Below are 24,685 nucleotides of genomic sequence, written 5' to 3'. Positions count from 1 at the left end.
TCAAGTGGCAAGGCTCTCAGTTTGTTGAAAATTAAGAAGGACGCAGGAAACCAGTTCAGGAGGTGCGTACCTGCAGGTACACCATGCAGGGTCCGCGTCCAGAGACGCTGGCCAGCCATTCAGGAGGTGCGTCCACCCAGTGCACACATTTCAAGACAGAGAAAAAGCATGTGGGGGTTTCTTGTGTGGTATCTAGCCGACGGTTTTGTGTTTCTATGGTGTCGGCTCGTGGTATTGTTCCATGTTTTGGGGAGGAGCTTGCCTATATAAAGCAAAGGAGTTCATTTGGATTGTGCAATTGTCTTGGGTTGAATATCTTATTTGGTGAGATCTAGTCCAGATCTAAGAGGGCGAATCTTCTAATGGACTGTGATCTCTATGGCGCATGATCAGATCTGTAGATCTGACTGTTTGGGTTTGTTCTGAAGCCTTCATATCATTTATATCTAAAGGGTCGCAGGTTCAGTGAAGGGAAAGTGCGCCGGGACGCAGGTACTGTAAAGGGCAAGTGCGCCGAGACGCAGCACAGTAGAGAGAGACCTGCGTGGGGACGCAGGGCGATCAAGGTTCAAGTGCATCTCTGAAGCAGAAAGACGCGGCGCGAAAGTGTCTTCAGGTGCGTCTCTGTAGCGAAAGACGCGGCGCGATAGTATCTTTGGGTGCGTCCCTGAAGCAACAGAACGCAGAGCAGTCAAAGGAACAGTGCGTGGGCACGCAGTGGAGCAGAAGGATATCTGCGTGTGGATGCAGAGTAACAGAAGGTTAACGGCGTCTGGTCGCAGACCACAGAAAGAAAAACTGCGTCTCTGTTTTAAGATGTTCTGTTTATTGAATTTCTCTATTGATAAGGTGTTCTGGGTTAGTTCTGTTGTTGCTGATCTGATATCTGTAGTGATCTATATCTGTTATGTACTTGTTGATTATCTGATGCTTTATGAAAAGAAGTAGGGGGTTGTAGCTCCCTTCCAGGAGTAGACTGGAAAACGAGAGAGAGAGAGAGTTGTAGCTCTCTGCAGGTTGCAGCCTGTGTACTGGTAAAGGACTGCACCAGTACAAAATCATTGTAAAAGAAGTTTCTAAATTGAAAGAAGATAGAGACATATTGCAGCAGGTGGTTTTCACCCACATTGGGTTTCCACCTTACATCTTGTGTTCTTTTGTGTGACTATCTGCTTTTCATCCTTATTATTTTATGGTACTGACATGCTAAAATAATTCAAAGATCAAATAAGGAAGATTTATTAAATTGCTAGATAATACTGATTCACCCCCCCCTCTCAGTATTATTTCCAACAATTGGTATCAGAGCAGGTCCTTCAGAGAAGCTTGATCGCTTGAAGGTAGATCGTTCATCATGAGCAACTACGAGAGAGAAGCATCAATCAGGCCACCGATTTTTGATGGGACAAACTTCAATTATTGGAAGGTAAGAGTTACTGCATATCTTCAATCTCTTGGTACAGAAGTTTGGGACATTGTAGAAACAGGCTATGCTTTTCCTTCAGCTACTCCTACAGATCCAGCTGAGAAAAAGAAGTATGAAACAAATGCAAAAGCAGTCAGTACTCTATTAGGAAGTATATCCCAAATTCATGAAGGTAATGCACTTCAAATCAGCAAAAGAGATATGGGACAAAATGGTCACGAGCTATGAAGGAGATGAACAGGTAAAACAAGCTAAACTTCAAACTCTCAGGATTCAATATGAGACTCTCAAGATGTATAATGATGAAAGTGTGGCTAATTATTTTCTTCGGGTAGATGAGATTGTTAATTGTATGAAAAATTTGGGTGAAGAAATAAAAGAGACTATAGTAGTTCAAAAGATTCTAAGATCATTATCCCCCAAGTTTGAATCTAAAGTATCTGCAATAGAAGAAAAGGAAAATCTCCGTGTTCTCACTATGTCTCAGCTACATGGAATTCTAACTGCTTATGAAATGAGAAAGGGAGGTCCATCAGACAGAAGGGAAGCTGCTTTTAAGGCATCAGGCAAAGAAGATTACTATGAAGCAAGCCATGTTCCAGAAGAAGAGGAAGAAGAATCAAATTTTGTCAGAAATCTTCAAAGGGGTTCTGGAAGGTTCAGAGGTAAGCTACCTTTCAAATGCTTTGCTTGTGGAAGAGTAGGTCATTATGCTGCAAAATGTCCTTATAAGGATAAAGGAAAGGAACCTGCTAGATGGAACAAGAAACAAAGTGCAAATAAGAAAAGCTACTACACCCATGAAGATAGTGATGGTTTATCAAACAGTGATGAAGATGAACAAGGTAATAAATATAAGTTGTTAATGGCATTTGAAGATGATGATTATGAGGATGCTGTAGATGTGAATAACCTTTATGATGAAATTACTAGACTCAAGAGATGTATAGAAGAAAAGAATGTGATCATTGATACTCTACAATTTCAAATTGATGAAAAAGAAAAACATCTTGAAAAACTAGAAGGTGAAATTGTTGGTCTCAGAAAAGAAATTGAGAAAACAAAAGCTATTAATCTTAAGTTTGTCAAAGGATCTGAAACTTTGGATGAGATTATCAATGTGCAGCGGTCTCCTCTAAACAAGACAGGTTTGGGTTACAATGGAGAAACCTCTCAAGCATCCACCTCAAAAAGTTATCTTGATGCGGCAAGAAGAAATGAGCAGAAGAACAATGAAGATAATCAGGTAAAGCAGGGACAAAATACAAACAGAAACTATCAGGGGCAATCCATCTTAAGGGTGAACAAAAGCTACAACCAGCCACAGGTAAAATCTTCTCAGTTTGGTTCAAGAATAGATGAAAATAGAAATTACAATCAGTTGGCAGGTAGATTCAATAACCGCAGAAGCTTCTTCAATGGACAATGCTTTTCTTGCCATAATTTTGGTCACAAAGCAGCTCAATGTGTTGCATATAAAACAATCATGACTAGGGAAGCTCAAAAACAAAGAAGTATGACAGGGATGACAAAAAGGACCTATAACAACTTTTCGGTTCTTGAAAATGAAGTCGAATGTTCTATTTGCAATAACTTTGGTCATGAAGAATCTGAATGCAGGAGCAGGTTTCAGCAGAAAAAGGAGCAAGCCTCAAGCACCAAAACATGGAGAATAAAGGAACCTCAAACAGAAAGATGTGGAATAGCATTTTATGCAGAGGGACAGGAAAATCTATGGTACATTGACAGTGGATGTTCGAAGCATATGACAGGTGATAAAGAAAAACTTGAATCTTATTCTGTTCTAGAAAAAGGAAAGAAAGTCTCTTTTGGAAACGATACTCCTGCAACTATAAAAGGAAAAGGCATTGCTCAGTTAAAAGGAAAGGTCAAGGCTGGAAATGTTTTGTATGTTGATGGATTGAAGCATAATCTTCTAAGTGTCAGCCAGATGTGTGATCAAAGAACCGAGGTTATTTTCAGATCAAATGGATGTCTTGTTCGTGATCTTGATACAGGTAAAACAGTTCTCAAAGGCAAAAGAACTCCAAATAATCTGTACATATTTGAAGAAGGACAACAACAATGCTATCTGAGCAAGGATGAAGAGCACTGGTTATGGCATCGAAGGTTGGGACATCTAAGCTTCTCACAAATAAGGAAAGCATGCAAATATCAGGCAGTTCGCGATCTTCCAGATATCAAAATTCCTGACAACACCATATGCAGATCATGTCAGTTTGGAAAACAAACCAGGACTAACTTTCCAGAGAAGGAAGGATCAGCTAGCATGCCTCTTGAGCTAGTACATACAGATACATGTGGTCCATTCAGGAAAAGAACACCTAGAGGAGAGGAATACTTGATATTATTTATTGACGATTTCTCCAGGTTTGTCTGGTTAGGACTTATGAAGCACAAAGATGAAGCATTCGAAAAATTCAAATCCTTCAAAGCCTTGGTTGAAAATGAATCAGGTCACAAAATTAAGTGCCTCAGATCCGACAGAGGTGGGGAATTTACTTCAAATGAATTTTTCGATTTCTGTGATGAACATGGGATAAGGAGAGAATTCTCTACAGCTAGAACTCCTCAGCAAAATGGAGTTGTTGAAAGAATGAACAGAACAATCCAACAAATGGCTCGTGCTATGCTTGATGAATCAGGAACTCCCGCAACTTTCTGGGGTGAAGCTGCACATGCTGCGGTTATTATTCTCAACAAGACAAATGTCCGGGTAAACAGCACTCAAACTCCTCATGAGCTCTGGAGTGGTAAAACTCCTTCGGTAAAGCACTTCAAAATCTTTGGGAGCAAATGCTATATCAAGAATACTGATGAGCAGCTTGGAAAACTTGAACCTAGAGCAGATGAAGGCATTCTTCTTGGTTACTCTCCACATAGCAAAGCATACAAGTGCTACAATAAAAGACTTGGCAGAATTGTTGACAGCATTGATGTAGTGGTTGATGAGAAGGGATACATTCCTAGGCAAGTACATCAGGAAGATATCGAAGAAGATGAAGGCTACCCTCAAAGACAGAATGATGAAGAAGAAGAACCTCAAGAAGAACCTCAAGAAGAACCAGAGGAGCAGACAAGAATAGAAGAGAAAACTCCATCCAGATATGTTCAGAAGAATCATCCAGAATCTCAGATTGTGGGGCAGAAAGAAGCAGGTGTACAAACAAGAAGAACAGTTGCAGAAGCCTCAAGCTATTTGGCATTACTATCCTCTACTGAACCACAAAATGTGAAAGAAGCATGCAAAGATGAATGTTGGGTAAAAGCAATGGATGAAGAACTTGAGCAAATCGAAAAGAACAACACTTGGGAGCTGGTTCCTAGACCAAAGGATAAGAATGTTATCGGAACAAAATGGGTCTTCAAAAATAAATTGAATGAAAATGGAGAAGTAATTAGAAACAAAGCCAGACTTGTTTGTAAAGGGTATGCGCAGCAAGAAGGAATAGACTTTGAAGAAACTTTTGCTCCTGTTGCAAGACTTGAGGCCATCCGAATGTTCCTTGCTCTCTCAAGTTTTCAAAACTTCAAAGTATTTCAAATGGACGTGAAATCAGCCTTTCTGAATGGAGACTTGGAAGAAGAAGAAGTGTACATTGAACAGCCAGATGGGTTCATTCTTGGAAATGATCCAAATCTTGTATGCCGATTGAAAAAGGCTCTCTATGGTCTCAAACAAGCTCCAAGGGCTTGGTACTACCGTTTGGACAAATATCTTCATCAACAAGGTTTTTCAAAAGGTTCAGCAGATAGCAATCTGTATATAAAAGTTGAAAATGACAAATTGCTAATACTTGTTGTGTATGTAGATGACATTATTTTTGGCAGCAATGAAGAAGCTATGAGTCAAAGTTTTGCCTCGGTCATGCAGAAAGAATTTGAAATGTCCTTACTAGGAGAACTGACATATTTCCTTGGTTTGCAAATCCAACAAAAGGAAGGAGGAATCTTTTTATCTCAAACCAAGTATCTCAAACAGATTTTGAAGAAATATGGCATGGAAGATGCAAAACCAGTATGTACACCCATGGTCACAGGATGTAGTCTCAGTGCAAATGATGAATCTGCAGCAGTACATCAACCAACCTACAGATCTATGATTGGAAGTTTACTATATTTGACAGGTACCCGACCGGACATCATGCATGCAGTTGGAATAGTTGGAAGATTTCAGGCAAATCCGAAGGAGACTCATCTTCAGGCAGTAAAGAGAATCTTCAAATATCTTCAAGGGACTCAAAATTATGGTTTATGGTATCCTAGAGATACAGATCCTTCTCTTCATGCTTATACAGACGCAGATTGGGCCGGAAGCGTGGATGACAGGAAAAGCACAAGTGGTGGTGCGTTCTTTATGGGTTCCAGACTGGTATCTTGGTTCAACAAGAAACGGAGTTCGATCGCCTTGTCTACAGCTGAAGCGGAATATGTTGTTGCTGCATCTTGTTGCACCCAACTTCTTTGGATGATGCAGACTTTGCAAGATTTTCAAATCACTTGTACACCACCAATCCCCATCTTATGTGATAACACAAGTGCAATCAGCATCTCAAAGAACCCTGTTATGCATTCAAAAACCAAGCACATACCAATCAAGTACCATTTTCTCCGGGAGCAAGTGCTTGAACAGAAAGTCAAGTTGGAGTATGTTCCTTCCAAGGAACAAGTTGCTGATATTCTCACCAAACCATTGCCCAGGGACACGTTTGAATACCTCAGGCAAAAGCTGGGGGTTGTTGATGCATCATCTTATTGTTGAACATCTTCTTATTGGTGGTACAGGCTTAGGGGTAGCACATAATGCATTGTTGGCATTATGGAGAAGGAGATCTTGGAAATAGCTGCAATATGTCTCTATCTCTTTCATGGTGGATCTCTGGTTATTTGTTGCAGATCTGGAGGAGCATGAGCTTAGGGGGAGCATACCCTTTGCCCTTGATGTCAAAGGGGGAGAATGAAGCTGAAGTTTGTAAGGTTGCCATCAAGTCCAAAGGGGGAGATTGTTGGTATTATGATTTCTGGTATGACTGTATGTTACAGATGTTGTACTTGATGGCAACTCAAGTGGCAAGGCTCTCAGTTTGTTGAAAATTAAGAAGGACGCAGGAAACCAGTTCAGGAGGTGCGTACCCGCAGGTACACCATGCAGGGTCCGTGTCCAGAGACGTTGGCCAGCCATTCAGGAGGTGCGTCCACCTAGTGCACACATTTCAAGACAGAGAAAAAGCATGTGGGGGTTTCTTGTGTGGTATCTAGCCGACGGTTTTGTGTTTCTATGGTGTCGGCTCGTGGTATTGTTCCATGTTTTGGGGAGGAGCTTGCCTATATAAAGCAAAGGAGTTCATTTGGATTGTGCAATTGTCTTGGGTTGAATATCTTATTTGGTGAGATCTAGTCCAGATCTAAGAGGGCAAATCTTCTAATGGACTGTGATCTCTATGGCGCATGATCAGATCTGTAGATCTAACTGTTTGGGTTTGTTCTGAAGCCTTCATATCATTTATATCTAAAGGGTCGCAGGTTCAGTGAAGGGAAAGTGCACCGGGACGCAGGTACTGTAAAGGGCAAGTGCGCCGAGACGCAGCACAGTAGAGAGAGACCTGCGTGGGGACGCAGGGCGATCAAGGTTCAAGTGCGTCTCTGAAGCAGAAAGACGCGGCGCGAAAGTGTCTTCAGGTGCGTCTCTGTAGCGAAAGACTCGGCGCAATAGTATCTTTGGGTGCGTCCCTGAAGCAACAGAACGCAGAGCAGTCAAAGGAATAGTGCGTGGGCACGCAGTGGAGCAGAAGGATATCTGCGTGTGGACGCAGAGTAACAGAAGGTTAACGGCGTCTGGTCGCAGGCCACAGAAAGAAAAACTGCGTCTCTGTTTTAAGATGTTCTGTTGATTGAATTTTTCTATTGATAAGGTGTTCTGGGTTAGTTCTGTTGTTGCTGATCTGATATCTGTAGTGATCTATATCTGTTATGTACTTGTTGATTATCTGATGCTTTATGAAAAGAAGTAGGGGGTTGTAGCTCCCTTCCAGGAATAGACTGGAAAACGAGAGAGAGAGAGAGTTGTAGCTCTCTGCAGGTTGCAGCCTGCGTACTGGTAAAGGACTGCACCAGTACAAAATCATTGTAAAAGAAGTTTCTAAATTGAAAGAAGATAGAGACATATTGCAGCAGGTGGTTTTCACCCACATTGGGTTTCCACCTTACATCTTGTGTTCTTTGGTGTGACTATCTGCTTTTCATGCTTATTATTTTATGGTACTGACATGCTAAAATAATTCAAAGATCAAATAAGGAAGATTTATTAAATTGCTAGATAATACTGATTCACCCCCCCCTCTCAGTATTATTTCCAACAAGATCAAGTCATGCGCCAAATATAACATATCAAAATCACAAAAAGATACTTATCTTCAAGCCTTAAGATCTTGACCCATCAATAGAACTTATCCTTATCCTTGTGCTCAGATTCCTCCTTGATTCAGATTCAGCTATGCACCATAACCCAATGACCAGTATTCTAGATCTTGCTCTTCATAAGATATTCAATGCTTTAGTGAATGCCTTTGCCTAATGATCTCCTTCCCTTTTTATAGTCTTAAGCCTTACTCAATACCATGGTCCAAAACCATAGGTCCAAATACCAAGGACTAAATACCATGTACCAAAAATATGTTTTCCCACATTTACGCACTTTTCATTGCGTGAAAGTGCATGCATACGTATACGCACCTTTTGATCGGTGATCCCATGTGTATATGCGACTTGGTTAAATCGAACCTGCGTATATCTCTTTTTCCTTCATTCTGAGAGCCTGAACTGTGATCTGTCATTTGAGTAAGTTGCCATCAAGGATAACACCTGTGTCATAGTGCCAAACCTGTGTCATAATGCCAACAATATCCCCCTTTGGACTTGATGGCAACCCCAATTCACTCAAAGTCATTCTCCCCCTTTGACATCAAGGGCAAAGGGTTATGCTCCCCCTGAGTACATGTTGAAATCTCTTCTCTGTTGTGCTGTCCATGCTCCCCCTGACTGTAGGAAAGGCCTGCAAAAAGATGTTCTTTAAGAAAGAACATGACTCTATACATCATAAATGACCTTACTATCACCAAAGACTCATACATACATCCATCTCCCAATCAAGTGGGGATATACCAATATTGACTCATCAACCCAAACAAGGGATACACCAAAAGTTTACACATGATAAAACATGAACATTACATCATCCATCCCAGGCATAGTGGGGAAACCAACATAGGCCGTAACATGACCTTGAGAATAAAACAAATACATGATATAGAGGCTAGATATCTAAGACAAGACTATGATAGTCATCAGCAACTAACATCAGCAACATCTGTCAATCATCATTCTGACCGGCAACCATGATCTCCCTCTGCACCTGAAACAAGAAAAACTGTGAAATTGAACCAAGTTCTTCTAAGATAATGCCAACAACGCATTATTAGAAGTATATGCTCCCCCTGAATCTATGCCAGATGGTCTCTGTCAAACACATATCAAACTCTTTTCATCCTGATTCTATCCCACTATTTGTCTTCAAACCAACATATACGTGATTGTATCCACAGAAATTGGCGTATGTATGTGGATACGCTTCATGAAACTCGCGTACAACCACTGTTCTCTAAAACAAATAATTTCAACAGCAAGATGATGCATCAAATACTCCCAGCTTCTGTCTGAGGTATTCAAAAGTCTCCCTTGGCAGAGGTTTCATGAATATATCAGCAATTTGTTCCTTGGAGGGAACATACTCCAATTTGACCTTTTGTTCAAGCACTTGTTCCCAAAGAAAATGATATTTGATAGGTATGTGCTTGATCTTCGAATGCATAACTGGATTCTTTGAAATAATGATTGCACTTGTATTATCACATAAAATAGAGATAGGTGGAGTACAAGTGATTTGAATGTCTTGCAATGTTTGCATCATCCAAAGGGGTTGTGTGCAGCAAAATGTAGCAACCACGTATTCTGCTTCAGCTGCAGATAATGCAATTGAGCTTTGTTTCTTGCTGAACCAAGATACTAATCTGAAACCCATAAAGAATGCACCACCACTAGTGCTTTTTCTGTCATCCACACTTCTTGCCCAATCTGCATCTGTATATGCATGAAGTGTGAGATCTGTATCTCTAGGATACCATAAGCCATAATTTTGTGTTCCTTGAAGATATTTGAAAATCCTTTTAACCGCCTGGAGGTGTGCTTTTGGATTTGCCTGGAATCTTCCAACTGTTCCCATTGCATGCATAATGTCTGGTCCGGTACCTGTCAAATAGAGTAGAATACCAATCATGGATCTATAGGTTGGTTGATGTACTACTGCTGATTCATCATTTGCACTGGGGTTGCATCCTGTTACCATAGGGGTACATACTAGTTTCGAATCCTCCATCCCATATTTCTTCAAGATCTGCTTGAGGTACTTGGTTTGTGATAGAAAAATACTGTCTTTATTTTGTTGGACTTGTAAACCAAGAAAATATGTGAGCTCACCAAGTAGGGACATTTCTAATTTTTGCATCACCAAGGCAAAGTTTTGACTCATGTATTCTTTGTTGCTACCAAATATGATATCATCAACATACACAACAAGTATTAGCAATTTATCATTGTCAATTTTTATATATAAATTGCTATCTGTTGATCCTTTCGAAAAACCTTGTTGATGGAGGTATTTGTCCAGACGATAATACCAAGCTCTTGGAGCTTGTTTAAGACCATAGAGAGCCTTTTTGAGTCTGCATACAAGTGTTGGATCATTTCCAAGGATAAACCCATGTGGTTGCTCAATATACACTTCTTCTTCCAAGTCTCCATTCAGAAAGGAAAATTTCACATTGATTTGATATACTTTGAACTTCTGAAAGCTAGAAAGAGTGAGAAACATTCTTATCGCTTCAATTCTGACATCTAGTGCAAAATTTTCTTCAAAGTCTATACCTTCTTGTTGAGCATACCCTTTACAAATAAGTCTGGCCTTGTTTCTAATAACATCTCCATTTTCATTCAGCTTTTTTTTTAATATCCATGTTGTCCCTATGACATTTTTATCATTTGGTCTAGGAACCAACTCCCAAGTGTTATTCTTTTCAATCTGCTCAAGTTCTTCATTCATGGCCTTGACCCATCATTCATCTTTGCATGCTTCACTAACATTTTGTGATTCAATGGAGGAGAGCAATGCTAGATAACTTGAAGCTTCTATAATCGTTCTTCTTGTTTGAACACCTGCCTCTTTCTGCCCCAAAATTTGAGTCTCTGGATGATTCTTCTAGACGTACCTGGATGGAGTCTTTTCTTCTACCCTTATCTATTCTTCTAGTGCCTCATAGATTTCTTCTTCATCATTAGTTCGATTTGAAGTTGAAGGATAGTCACCTTCATCTTCAAAATCTTCTGTTTTTATCTAATTTGGATTGTCGCCTGCTTCATCAACCACTACATCAATACTCTCAACAGTTTTTCCAATTCTTTTATTTTAACACTTATATCCTTTACTTGGAGAAGAGTAACCAAGGAGAATGCCTTCACCTGCTCTAGGTTCAAACTTGCCAAGGTTTTCATGAGTCCTTTTGATGTAACATTTGCTTCCAAAAATTTTGAAGTATTTTACCGTAGGAGTCTTACCATACCAAAGTTCATGAGGATTTTGAGTGCTGTTTACTCGGACGTTTGTTTTGTTGAGAATAGTAATGACAGCAAATGCAGCTTCAGCCTAGAAGGTTGCAGGAGTTCTAGACTCATCAAGCATAGCATGAGCCATTTGTTGAACCATTCTATTCATCGTTTCCACTAGTCCATTTTGCTGAGGAGTCCTTGCAGTAGAGAATTCCCTTCTTATTCCATGTTCTTCATAAATGTCAAAAAATTCATCCGAGGTAAATTCCCCTCCTCGATCAGACCTGAGACATTCGATTTTGCGATCTGATTCATTTTCAACTAAGGCTTTGAAAGCTTCGTCTTTATGCTTCAGAAGTCCTATCCAACACATCCTGGAAAAGTCGTCAATGAACAATATAAAGTATTCTTCTCCTCGAGGTGACTTTTTCCTTGATGGACCACATAAATTAGTATGAACAAGTTCAAGTGGCTTACTAGTTGATCCTTCCTTTTCGGGGAAATGTGTTCTGGTTTGCTTACCAAACTGACATGATTTGCATATTGTATTGTCTGGTATTCTGATGTCTAGAAGATCGTGAACAGAATGATATTTACATGCTTTCCTTATCTGAGGGAAGCTCAGATGCCCCAATCTTCTATGACATAGCCAGTGTTCATCATTTTTTCTTAGATAACATTGTTGCTATCCTCCCTTGTGTATGTATAAATTATTTGGAGTTCTTATACCTTTGATCATAGTTTCTCCTGTATCAAGCTCACGAACAATACATCCATTTGATCAAAAGACTACCTCACTTCCTTGATCACACATTTGACTAACATTCAATAGATTATGACTTACACCATCAACATACATAACATTTCTAGCTTTGACCTGTTCTTTTAAAAGAACAGAGCCTTTACCTTTTATGAGCGCAGGGGTCTCATTTCCAAATGAGACCTTCCTTTCCTTTTCTAAGGCACTATATGACTAAATTTTTTCTTTATCACCTGTCATATGTTTCGAGCATCCACTGTCGATGTACCATTGATTTTCCTATCCTTCTACATATAAGGCTATACCACATCTTTCTGGTTGTGGTTCCTTCTTTCTCCATGTTTTGGAACCCAATGAAGCTTGCTCCTTCTGAGATGATTGCCAAAACCTACTCCTGCATTCAGAATCTTCATGATCGAAGTTGTTACAAATAGAGCATTCTATTTCATTTTCAAGAGCGAAAAAGTTATTGTAGGTCCTCTGCATGATCCCAGTCATGCTCCTTTGATTTCGTGCTTCTCGAGTCATGATGGTCTTGTAGGCAACACATTGAGCAGCTTTGTGTCCAAAATTATGACATTCAAAACCATTGGCCATTGAAGAAATTCCTGCGATTATCAAATCTACCGTCCAGGTGATTGTAGTTTCCATTGACATTCATTCTTGAGGCAAATTGAGAATGATTTACCTGCGGTTGGTTGTAGCTTCTATTCATCCTTGAAGTAGATTGACCCCGATTTACTTGGTGATCTTTGTTCATCCTTTGCTGACGATTGTCAACCTGTTCACTTCTCCTTACTACATCAAGATAACTTTTGGAGGCAGATGGCTTCTATGCTTGAGATGCTTCTTTAGTATATCCAAGACCTATCTTGATTAGAGGAGAACGCTGCACTTTGATAATCTCATCTATAGTTTCAAAACCTTTAGCAAATATAAGATTAAGAGCTTTTGTTTTCTCAATATCTTTTCTAAGTCCCACAATTTCACATTCTAACTTTTCATTGTGTTTTTCCCTTTCAGCAAGTTGGAATGTCAGAGTATCTATGATCATAGCTCTTCTTCTAAACAGATCATCTTCATCTATAGCATCCAAGAAATCATCATCTTCAAAGGCCATCAAAAGTCTATAATCATTACCATGTTCATCTTCATCACTATTTGAAAGTCCATCGCTATCTTCATGTGTGTAATATCTCTTCTTACTTACGTTCTGTTTTTTGTTCCATTTAACTGGTCCCTTACCTTTATCAAGCTTATCTTTATGAGCACATTTGGCTGCATAGTGACCGACTCTTCCACAAGCAAAGCATTTGAAAGGTAACTTACCTCTAAATCTTCTAGAACCCCATTGAAGGTTCTTGACAAAGTTTGAGTCTTCCTCTCCTTCTGTCATATGTCCTGATTCATTGTATTCTCCTTTTCCAGAAGCTTTGAATGTGGCTTCTCTCATGTCTGATGGACCCCCTTTTCTCATTTTGAAAGCTGTTAGAATTTCGTGCAGCTGTGACATGGTAATACTCTGAAGATTATACTTTTCTTCTATGACAGAAACTTTTGATTCAAACCTAGAAGACAAAGATCTTAGAACCTTTTCAACCAAAGTAACTTCTTTTATCTCTTCACCCAAGTTTTTTATGCGATTAACAATCTCATCTATACGTAAGAAATAATTAGTCACTTTCATCATTGTGCATTCTGAGAGTTTCATATTGAATTTTGAGAGACTGTAGTTTTGCACGTTTTACCTTATCGTCTCCTTCATATCTTAGAACGATCTTGTCCCATATTTCTTTGGCAGTTTTAAGCTACATCACCTTGATGAATTTTGATTGAGATAGACTCCCCAATAAAGTATTGATAGCCTTTGCATTTGTTTCATACTGCTTTTTACCAGCCATATCTGTAGGAGTTGCTGATGGAAATGTGTATCCTCCTTCCACGATATCCCAAACTTCTGTACCAAGAGATTGAAGATAGGTTGTGATTCTTACCTTCCAATAGACGAAGTTGCTCCCATCAAAGATTGGTGGCCTGATAGATTCCTCTTTTTCGTAGTTTCTCATGATGATAGATCTTCCTTCAAGTGATCAAGCTCCTTCTAAAGGACCTGCTCTGATACCAATTGTTGGAAATAATACTGAGAGGGGGCGTGAATCAATATTATCAAGTCAATTATTTTTATTTCAAAATCCGTTTTGTATACGCTACTTCAGTTAGTGAAAACGGCGTATATACGCAACTGCAGTTAAGGAAACTAGCATATAACCTGCAGACATACGCTGCTATATTGAGGCAAACCTGTGCATATGCTATTTTGAATTACTGAATTAGCGTGTATACACGCATTTGCTTCATTGAACCTGCATACAGATCTATAAAAGATAATCTTACCCTTTTCAATTATTCAAACATTAATAATACCCAGGTCATCAGATTTATAGATTAAGTCATGCGCCAAATATAACAGATCAAAATCACAAAAAGATACTTCTCTTCAAGCCTTAAGATCTTGACCCATCAATAGAACTTATCCTTCTCCTTACGCTCGGGTTCCTCCTTGATTCAGATTCAGCTATGCACCATAACCCAATGACCAGTATTCTAGATCTTGATCTTCATAAGATATTCAATGCTTGAGTAAATGCCTTTGCCTAATTATCTCCTTCCCTTTTTATAGTCTTAGGCCTTACTCAATACCATGGTCCAAAACCATAGGTCCAAATACCAAGGACTAAATACCATGTACCAAAAATAAGTTTTCCCACATGTATGCGCTTTTAATTGCATGAAAGTACGTGCATACGTATATGCATCTTTGGATCGGCGATCCCGCGTGTATACATGACTTGGTTAAAGGGAACCTACATATATCTCTTTTTCCTTCATTCTGAGAGCCTAAACTGTGATCTGTCATTTGAGTGAGTTGCCATCAAGGACAACACCTGTGTCATAATGCCAACAATAACCAGATCTAGATTGCTCCTGAGGACCAGGACAAGACTACTTTCACATGCCCTTGGGGAACATTTGCATACCAGGTCCTTCTGTTTGGCCTGTGTAATGCTCCTGCAACATTCCAGAGAGAAATTTTGGGAATCTTCTCAGACTTCATAGATGACAGTGTTGAAATCTATATGGATGACTTTACCCCATATGGAGACTCGTTTTTGCAAGGGTTGAAGAATTTGGAGAAAGTTCTCACAAGATGTATACAAGTGTGTATCTCTCTTAATACAGTAAAATGCCACATGATGATGGAAGAAGGGATCGTTCTGGGACATTTGCTCTCGGCTGAAGGGATCAGGATGGACCCAGCAAAGATAAAGGTAATTCTGCAGTTTCCAACACCTAAGATGGTCACATAAGTACGCAGTTTCATTGGTTGTGCTAGTTATTATAGATGTTTTATAGAAAATTTTGCAAAAGTAGCACACCCACTGTTTCAATTATTAACAAAAGATTCAGAATTTGTGTGGTCAGTTGACTGTGATACAACTTTTACAAAATTTAAAGAATTAGTCTGCAGTGATCCGATCCTTAGAGGGCCAAACTGGGCATTACCTTTCCACATTCATACGGATGCCTCTCAAACAGCAATTGGTGCGGTATTGGGACAACAAGAGGATAAGATACCTTATGCAGTCTACTATGTTAGTAAAAATTTGGCCCAGGATGAATTAAATTACACAGTGACTGAGAAAGAGTTCCTCGTTGTCATTTACGCCATCAATAAGTTCTGAAACTACATTACCAGGTATCCTACTTTTGTGCATACTGATCATGCAACCATCGGGTATTTAATGAAAAAACCTGTTACTCCTGGCCGTATTACAAGATGGTTGTTGCTACTCCAAGAATTTGATATTACCATAGTAGATAAACCGTGGAAAGACAATGTGGTTGCATATTTCTTACCTAGGATAGAACATGATGGTAAGGATACACTAATTGAGGATAATTTTCCAGATGATTTTCTCTTTGCAGTTTCTACTAACACTCCTTGGTATGTAGATATTGCTAATTATCTTTCTATAGGTAAAGTGCCTCGTCATCTGTCCTATAAGGAGCAAAAGAAGATAATTCACCAGAGTACTCGATATTCATGGATGGTAGGATATCTCTTCCATACAAGGGTTGACCAGTAGATTCGGCGTTGTGTGGTCGAAAATGATATTTCTGAAATATTAAAAGCTGCACATGGCGGACCCTATGGAGGACACTTTGTAGATAAAAGAATAGGTCATAAGGTGCTGCAAATGGGATATTACTAGCCCTCCATCTTTCGTGATGTTGGGATTATGTTCGAAGGTGTGATAGATGTCAACAAATGGGACAACCTAGGAAAGCAGATGAAATGCCTCTTCAACCCCATAAATTTTTGCTTGGTACGGGAATCCAAGGTAAATTGTATCAAACGGTGGATCGCAGTTCACATCTTCTATGATAGAAAAGTTGATGCAGAAATATGGGGTCAAACATAGAGTGACAACCCCCTATCATCCCCAGGTAAATGGACAAGTAGAAAGCACAAACAAGGTGTTGAAAAACATCTTACAAAGACAGTAGCAAGCCATCACTGGGACTGGGCACAGAAACTGCCAGAAGCTTTATGGGCATACACAATAACATGGCGGAATATAATAGGATTTTCTCCATTTGAATTAGTCTATGGGAAATTCCCCTCATTCCCGGTGGAATATGAGATTAGTACACTCAGAACAGCTCTAGAAGTAGGCCTACATCTATCAAAAGCTCAGAAACACCGACTGCAACAACTGAATGAGTTGGACAAGATTCAAGCAATAGCTGTCTAGAAAAATATTGCTATTCAACAACAGAGAATGAAATGGCACGATAAATTTATTAAAACTAAGGTGTTTTACATAGGGGATTGGGCGTTGTTGTATGACTCCCGATTCAAGGATTTCAAATGCAAGTTATGAACTCGCTGGATGGGTCCATACCAAGTGGATGCAGTGTTCGACAATGGAACAGTTAGACTGAGCACAATAGACGACAACCATACCTCGTTCTTAGTAAACGGGCATTGTTTAAAAATATACCACCGTCCAACCTCTAAAGATGCCTTTGTTGAAAATCTTTCTGCTGTGTCTGATTTAATGGTCATTGGAAAAGAAGAAACCCTCACTCCACCCTAAAAAAAATAAAAAAATAAAAGAAAATAATAAATAAGTAATTAAAATATATATATATAAATATATATAAATATATATATATATATATATATAGATATATATATATATATATATATATATATATATATATAGATATATATAGATATATATATATATATACTTTTGCTACTTACTTGTTTGTCTTTTGTAGGAATAACAAAAAAACATGGCGATGAGAGAAGTAAAAACCAGCGTTATTACTCCACCAAGTGCTTTCAGGAAGATTTGCTATATTTCCTGGTGCATTCCATTAAGTGTTATCCCTACACTAAGTGTTGTTATTTTACCAAGTGCTGTTACTCTGTATTTGCTGTTACTCCGCTAAGTGTCCTTACCTCAATAAGTGATGTACTCCGTTGTTGATGTTACTCCACCGGTGCCATTACTCCGTGACTATTGTTACTTCGCCGGTGCTATTAGTCCGTAACTGTTGTTACTCTGCCAGTGTCGTTACTCTATAACTGTTGTTACTCCGCCGGTGCCATTATTTCGTAACTGCTATTACTCCGCCAGTGTTGTTACTCCGCCGGTGTTGTTACTCCGTAACTGTTGTTACTCTGTCGGTGCCATTACTATGCAACTATTGTTACTCTGCCGGTGCCGTTACTCTGCAACTGTTGTTACTCTTCCGGTGCCATTACTCCGTAACTGATGTTACTCCACCGGTGCCGTTACTCCGTAACAGCTGTTAATCTGTAACTGTCGTTACTCCGTAACTGCCGTTACTCCCGGTGTTGTTACTCACTGTTGCTATTATTTCCGGTGTCGTTACTCACTGTTGTCATATTTTCGGTGCTATTACTCACTGTTGCTATTATAAACTGTTGCTGTCACTCACTGTTGCTATTATAAACTGTTGTTGTTACTCCCTTGACTGCTACTATTCTTTGCTGCTACTCCGTCAGACATTTTGATGCTACTCCACCATAAAGGTAGGTCCACAGGTACGTCTCCATCGATTTTATGGATTTAATTAAATATTCCAAAAGGACATTAAAACGTGTCATGGATGACTGTCATTAAGTTGTGGAGGGGGGGAACCGTCATAATAAATGACGACACATTTCGAAAAGCATTCATGACACATGACTTGGACCAATCTAATCGAATGATTTCGGTACCTTGTAATCATATTTTTGATATGTTGGGATGCGTATACGTATGCACCGCGTTGTATTAGTCAACCTCTCAACACTCTGCATTTAATCTCTGAAACATTCCTCAGTACCACCTTGATTCGCCATCATTACCAAATGTACCAGTACGATTTACCCGTTCTTTCTAAATCCACCATGAAGTTATATCATTTTCCAATGGTTTGGGGACCTGTCACTCTCCCTCGCCAGCCAACTGCAATCGTCGTGTTGATTTTGCCTCTATAACAATGGGTGCCCGATCTGTTTGACATGAACCTAAGGATACAAGGGAAATTCAAAACAATCAAGAAGCATGGCGTGTTTTAGAAAATGTGGGCTGGAATGTTTATTTTGATAGACTGAGGGGATGGAATGAAGAAATGACAGTAGAATTTGCAGTGAACTTGGGAGAAGGAAGCTCTTGGGTCCACGGGATTGAGATCCTTGCAACAGAAGAAGTTATCACGGAAGTTAGTGTGCTTCCTCAAGTCGGGCAGCGATGGTTTTTGAGAAGAACCACCCTTCCATAATTCCTCGAAGCTTTCCTACAGGCAGGTGAGAATATTGCACTGAAGGGTCAGAGTTATGACAAAAATTCGCTACCGCACCCATGGGGAGGAGTAGCGGGATTCGTCATAAAATACATGACATGCGAAGGTAGATACTCCACCATCTTCAAATACCACCATTTCATACTAGCCCACCTGCAATTTCCACAGGCAGAAGCTTTTTCAATGAATGTGCCGTATTTTCTACTGAGGAGCCTTCACCTAATGGTACATTCGGCTCAGGGGTCGCAGAAAATACTTGCAATCATCACTCATCACGGATTGGTCCAATTGCTGATAATGAATGCCATCAGTCAAATTCTGATTCCATGGGAGATGTTCTGTAACTCCACAGAGGAACAAATAGTAGCTACTGTGGCTGCTAGGGCAAAGGAACCTAAAGCCATGGAGGAAGATGTAGGATTCGATGAATATGTTGACCAAGAAGAGCCGAAAGAAATGGAAATGGAGGATGAAGAATTAGAGGCAGAGACGGCTCCCCAAGAACAAGCCGAAATTGGGGGCTCAATGGAAGATATGAAGTTTGACATACAAATTCTTACTAGTACCACGATCGGGGTTGTCCCAAAAGAACCAGCCCTGCCCATGGAACTAGCAGAACAAATGGATAGCATTATGGCCACGGAGATGGACCCACAATAGGTGGAAAGGGGCAACTGGGTCGATATGGCGACCGAAGAAACCCCACAGGGATCTCCTGCCACCATGGAGCTAAGGGAGGAAGACAACTCGATTGGAGAAGAGGCTATGACTACTCCAACCTGAGCGCCCATAGAAGAAGAACAAGGACATGAAGGTCCTGGAGTAAAGGAAATCAGAGGGGTTGAGGAAGAAGCACCAAGAGAACTAAGTTGTGAGGTCGACTCTGACCCACAAGAACTAGCGTCGACTTCGGGACCAAATATTGAGGATTTGTTCGAGCTTTCTTTCTTCTCCTCTATCCCAAGAGGAGCAAGGGTAACTCATTCCCCTCGGCAGCAAGAAGAAGAAGATATCACCTTTCCAATGGCTTCGAATTTGTCACAGAGGCCACAACTATGTGGGGTGGATGTTACTCAGATGACAAGCAACTCAGAACCAGAAAGGGGAGAAGGGACAAAAAATTTTGAGGATGGAGAACTGGAAGGGACTCCAACAGGCATATCCACAGGCGAACATCTCGCCAGGGCATCATCGGGCACAGAAAGCGAGCAGGGAGAAGAAATAGCTGTTGGCGAACAGGAGGGACCAAGAAAAGCTGTCTCGACGATTGAGCCAACAAAACAGTCAGGCGAAAAGGAAGTGAAGCAAGAAATAATGGAAGAAGAGCAGGTGATGGAGGGAAACCTGATGGTCGGCACAACAGAAGCTACCCAGGGGGATTTACCTCTAGCCGCTGAAACAAAGGAAGTACAGGTGAAACAGGAATGGGTAGAATTGTGTGCACAACAAAAACTCCTAGTGAAACAGAGATACCAGCTACAGTTTAGCGAAACAATGCGGCACAAAATGGAAGTCAGGAAATTGAGAAGACAGGTATACAGAATGCAGAAACAAATAAAGAAATACAAGTAGCAAGCTAAGAATCCCAAGGCCATAGGAGTCGAGGCAGGAACTCAGGTGGACCAGATAGTCACCCCCTCGGCTGCCACTCAAACAAACCCAATCGAAAGATTGTTTGATGGTCAGGAATATGCTTTAATAGCCAAGATACATTCCTGGAAATCTGCTGCAGCTCAATATAAAATTGAGTTCAGAAGGACCGAAGAAAGAGCCTCCACAACCATCTTTGGGTATGTGGAGCACATGGATGTCATGAGGCTAAGGAATGCAAAGAAGCAACTAAAGTTGGAGCAGCTAGAAAAACAAGTTGCCGAGCTGAAGATAGATAAGGAATAGATGTTCAGCATGGTGTAAGAGGTTATGGCATGTCGCCCCCTGCCTCTTGTTATTCTTTATTTTTGCATGAACGTTTTCTTTTATTCCACATGTAAAGTATTAAGAATGAGATCAGTTACGAGATAGAGGATGGTGTACAATTCCTCTGCATTTTGAGGAATCATGATATGCCCACTCAACATCTGATGTGTGAGTTCTACTTGCACGGGTATCTACTATGGCTGGACAAAGATTTTAACCCAGTTCCATATGTATGGGACATCCATTTAAGGGCCCTTACTTTTTATGCTTTCAATCAAATTCATTGGCAAAAGGCTTGTAACACCTTTGAATCCAATCAGGTTACAAAGCCATTTATAGTAAGAGGAGAGCATGAGAGGTCAGTGACAATGAAGAACAAGCATCAAACCTTTTCGGGAATTGAGGGGAATAAAGACAGGATGGTGAGGACACAAAGGTGGTGTCTTGATATTTGTTTCAAGTAGCTCACCACATTTCAAAAAGAGGCCATTGATTGCTGTCAGAAAAGGTGGATGATGTCATCTATAGCTGTCCGGAACAGGGAACCTTTTGGGGCACCAAATTTTGCACGAGTACTTACCAGGGGGCCCAGATATGTGGCATGTGTCCAGACATGTGGTGCCTGGTGGATGGGAATCCGATTCCAATTTCTTATTCTTTGGTTGCCTGTTGAACTCTACACTCTAGTCTATGATGTTTTGAAGGATTGGTGTAAGGAAATTCTCCTTTCAAATGGGTTTAAGGGTCCGAGAATAGAGACTACCTCAGAATATGATCTCGCGGGGCTCCATGAAGCTTGCAGCCTATAGAACCCAGACATACGGAGGCGACGGACTGCATGAGAACATGCAAAAGGCTAGTTGGGAAGAGATGTTGTGTACCAAATCAGGCTATTTTTCTGACCATTTTCATTATCCTTTTTGACCATTTTTACTTATTTACCTAAATCGTTGTGCTAAAACTATACGGTAAACACCCCTGACTTGTCCGATTGGAATATTTTAATTAATGAAGTAATTTCATGGAGACTTAACTATTCACGGAACTAAATCATGTGTTTGACTGCAGCTTGGAGAACAGGAACCCTTGCTTCAACACTTCATAATAGACTGGTAATGGTCAGCCATAAGGAGGTCGTACAGCTGAAGCCACGATCCCCTGGAACTATTCTCATACCCTTCTACTATTTTAGACGTCGGGTGATGATGTTGTTCCAATGGATGTATATTTTGAATGTGTCGTTACCCTTCCTTTAGGGAGATTTGTTAAGCTCCCTCGCTATGTATAAAACAGAGGTTGTTCTTGTGAATGGGGGTTCTCCAATCACCATTGTAATCACTTATTACATAGTAATAAAATATCATCTCTTTTGTCGTCCCAAACTTCTCTGTGATCAATGCAGCCCTGATCAAAGAGTTGGGCCCGCTCTCCTAATCAGGTGTTGTGTCTTTGTGTGTTTATTATTTGATAGTTTATGCTTGTTGTTACAGTTATGTCTGTGTATGGTTATTTCTAGAAGTTCTGTAGTTAGCTTAATTTCACAAGTCATGGTTTGAATCTTAAATCACAAACCCTTGGTTGGAACACATTACTCATTGCACCTGCATATACCTTGCGCATTGCCTTTAAAGGATACGCACCCAGATTGATAAATTATTGTTGGAATAGGGTGAATAAATCATTCATACCTGGACACCAACAGAAAGCTAGCTACAATGTATTTATGAGACTGTCTCCATTAATGCTTGTGTTGAATCCTCAAAGGAAGGAAACTTGAATGCTGGATCTTGGATGATCATGATTGATTCTTTCCTCTGCGATGTGATGTATAGAATTTCTTGTGTTAACTTGGTTTATGAGATGACTATATATAGACGCATGTGACAACTATTGCATATAATCCAAGCTAAATTTAGTGAAGGAACATAATATGTGGTTTTTAATATTGTGTCAAGGAGGTATCTTCCAATAGTATGTGGTTTTTAATATGGTTTCAAGGAGGTACGTGACACCCTCAACAAATCAATTTCATAGGTCAAATCTCCAGTTGCAGAAAGAAAATCACATCTCGACAGAGGCTTAATAAAAAATACAAAAATTTACTCACGACAAAACATAGTAAAATAAAATGATTGCGGTAAAGGTAGTCGTGAAATTTTAAAACCAAGCCACAACAAAACATACTTTAGATTATATTTCAAAACAGATGAAAATACATTCGCATGATAAATTTGAAGGTTGTAGCTCCAAGTAAAACAAAAGGAAATCTTACTACGATTTACGCTTCACCAATGGTTGTAGATTAACTCTCTCTAAAACCCCATAATTAACCGTTTTCATGCGCCCACCAATATATGCTCAACGATTTTCTCCTCTCTACATCTTAGACTTACACACTCCACTCTACTTACTTATGAAAATGGCTTTTACATTCATATTTATCAAAACATACAACTTTGACTCATTAATACATGACAGAGTGAATATTTAAGACACGAGATGGGCGATTATACAAAATGAGTGATTTTCTAAACTTGCAGAGGTTGCAGATTGCAAGTAAGAATTGTGTAGTAAATTTTTACCCATAAATATTTACTAACCCTTCATTAAGTTCTTTAACTATCTGATGTGTTGCAGAATGGTCGGTTTGTACTTTTGCTCAGAACTTCAATCCTTCAACCTACAAACAAAATCGCAACCTGCAATTGAGGTTTACCACACATATGGTTGTTGTCCGTCTAATTAATGTGGTGGGTGGGATTAGTTTTCCAACATCCCCCCTTAATGACATCTTTTGCCATTGATAATGCCCAAACAATATCTGATATAAACAAAAATTTCACGTGCCAATGGCTTTGTGAAAATATCAACAAAATGTTCTTGTGGTGTACAATGCTTTAACATAATTTCACCATTGTTAATCAACTCTCTAAAAAATGATATTTAGCATCAATATGCTTGGTCCTCTTGTGAAAAATATAATTATTTGACAATGCAATTGTGGGAGTGCTATCATAGAAAATAGTTATTGTTCCCTCTTGGTTCTAGGAAAGATCCCTCAACATCCTTCTCATCCAAACTGATTGGCACACTGTTGTTGTTGCAATGACATATTCAGCTAATGTTGTTGACAGTGACGCTATTGGTTGCTTCTTGGAGGCCCATGAAATGGCTCTAGAAACCAAATGAAAAACATATCCTGACATGCTCTTTTTGTCATCGACACTTCCTACACAATCATTGTCAGTGTAACGAACCAGCCCAAAATGATTTGTTGTGGCATACAAAATACCATTTTGTTTTTCCCATTGACATACTTTAAAATCATTTTAGCTTCTTGCCAATGTGTCTCTTTAGGTGTCCCCATGAACCTTTACACTAGGCTTATTTCATACATTATATCAGGCCTAGTGGCAATCAAATACATCAACATTCCCACCATACTTTTGTATAATGTTAGATTGACATTTTTGCTGCAATATTCTTTTCTTTACTTCAACCCCATGACATTTGGAGTTGGTGTGGGCTTGATGTTCTGCATATTAAACCTCTCCAAAATGTCTTCTACATACTTTGCTTAACAAATAAAAATGTCATTTTCTATTTTCTTCACTTCTATGCCCAAAAAATAACTTAACAACCCCAAGTGAGTCATTTCAAATTCACTCTTCATGACTTCTTTCAAATCAGTGACAGGGAAATCATCACTGCCTGTAAAAATCAAATGATCTACATATAAGACAATAATAAGAATCTTACCATCACTCTATTTGATGTAGAGAGTAGGCTCACCGTCACATTTCTCAAACCCATTGTCCAACAAGTAAGGATCTCTCCTGCTATACCATGCATGTGGTGCTTGCTTCAACCCATAAAGATATTTTCTCAACCTATACACCTTGTCTTCTTGGCCTTCTACCTCATAACTAGGTGGTTGCGCAACATATACTTCCTCTTTCAGAACCTCATTCAAGAACATTGATTTTACATCCATTTAATACACTTTCCATCTATATTAT

The sequence above is a fragment of the Pinus tabuliformis genome, chromosome 7 (assembly GCF_031772625.1).
Source record: "Pinus tabuliformis cultivar Carrire ecotype Pingquan chromosome 7, CPIR1, whole genome shotgun sequence".
Lineage (NCBI taxonomy): Eukaryota > Viridiplantae > Streptophyta > Pinopsida > Pinales > Pinaceae > Pinus > Pinus tabuliformis.
This window is presented reverse-complemented; position numbering follows the sequence as displayed.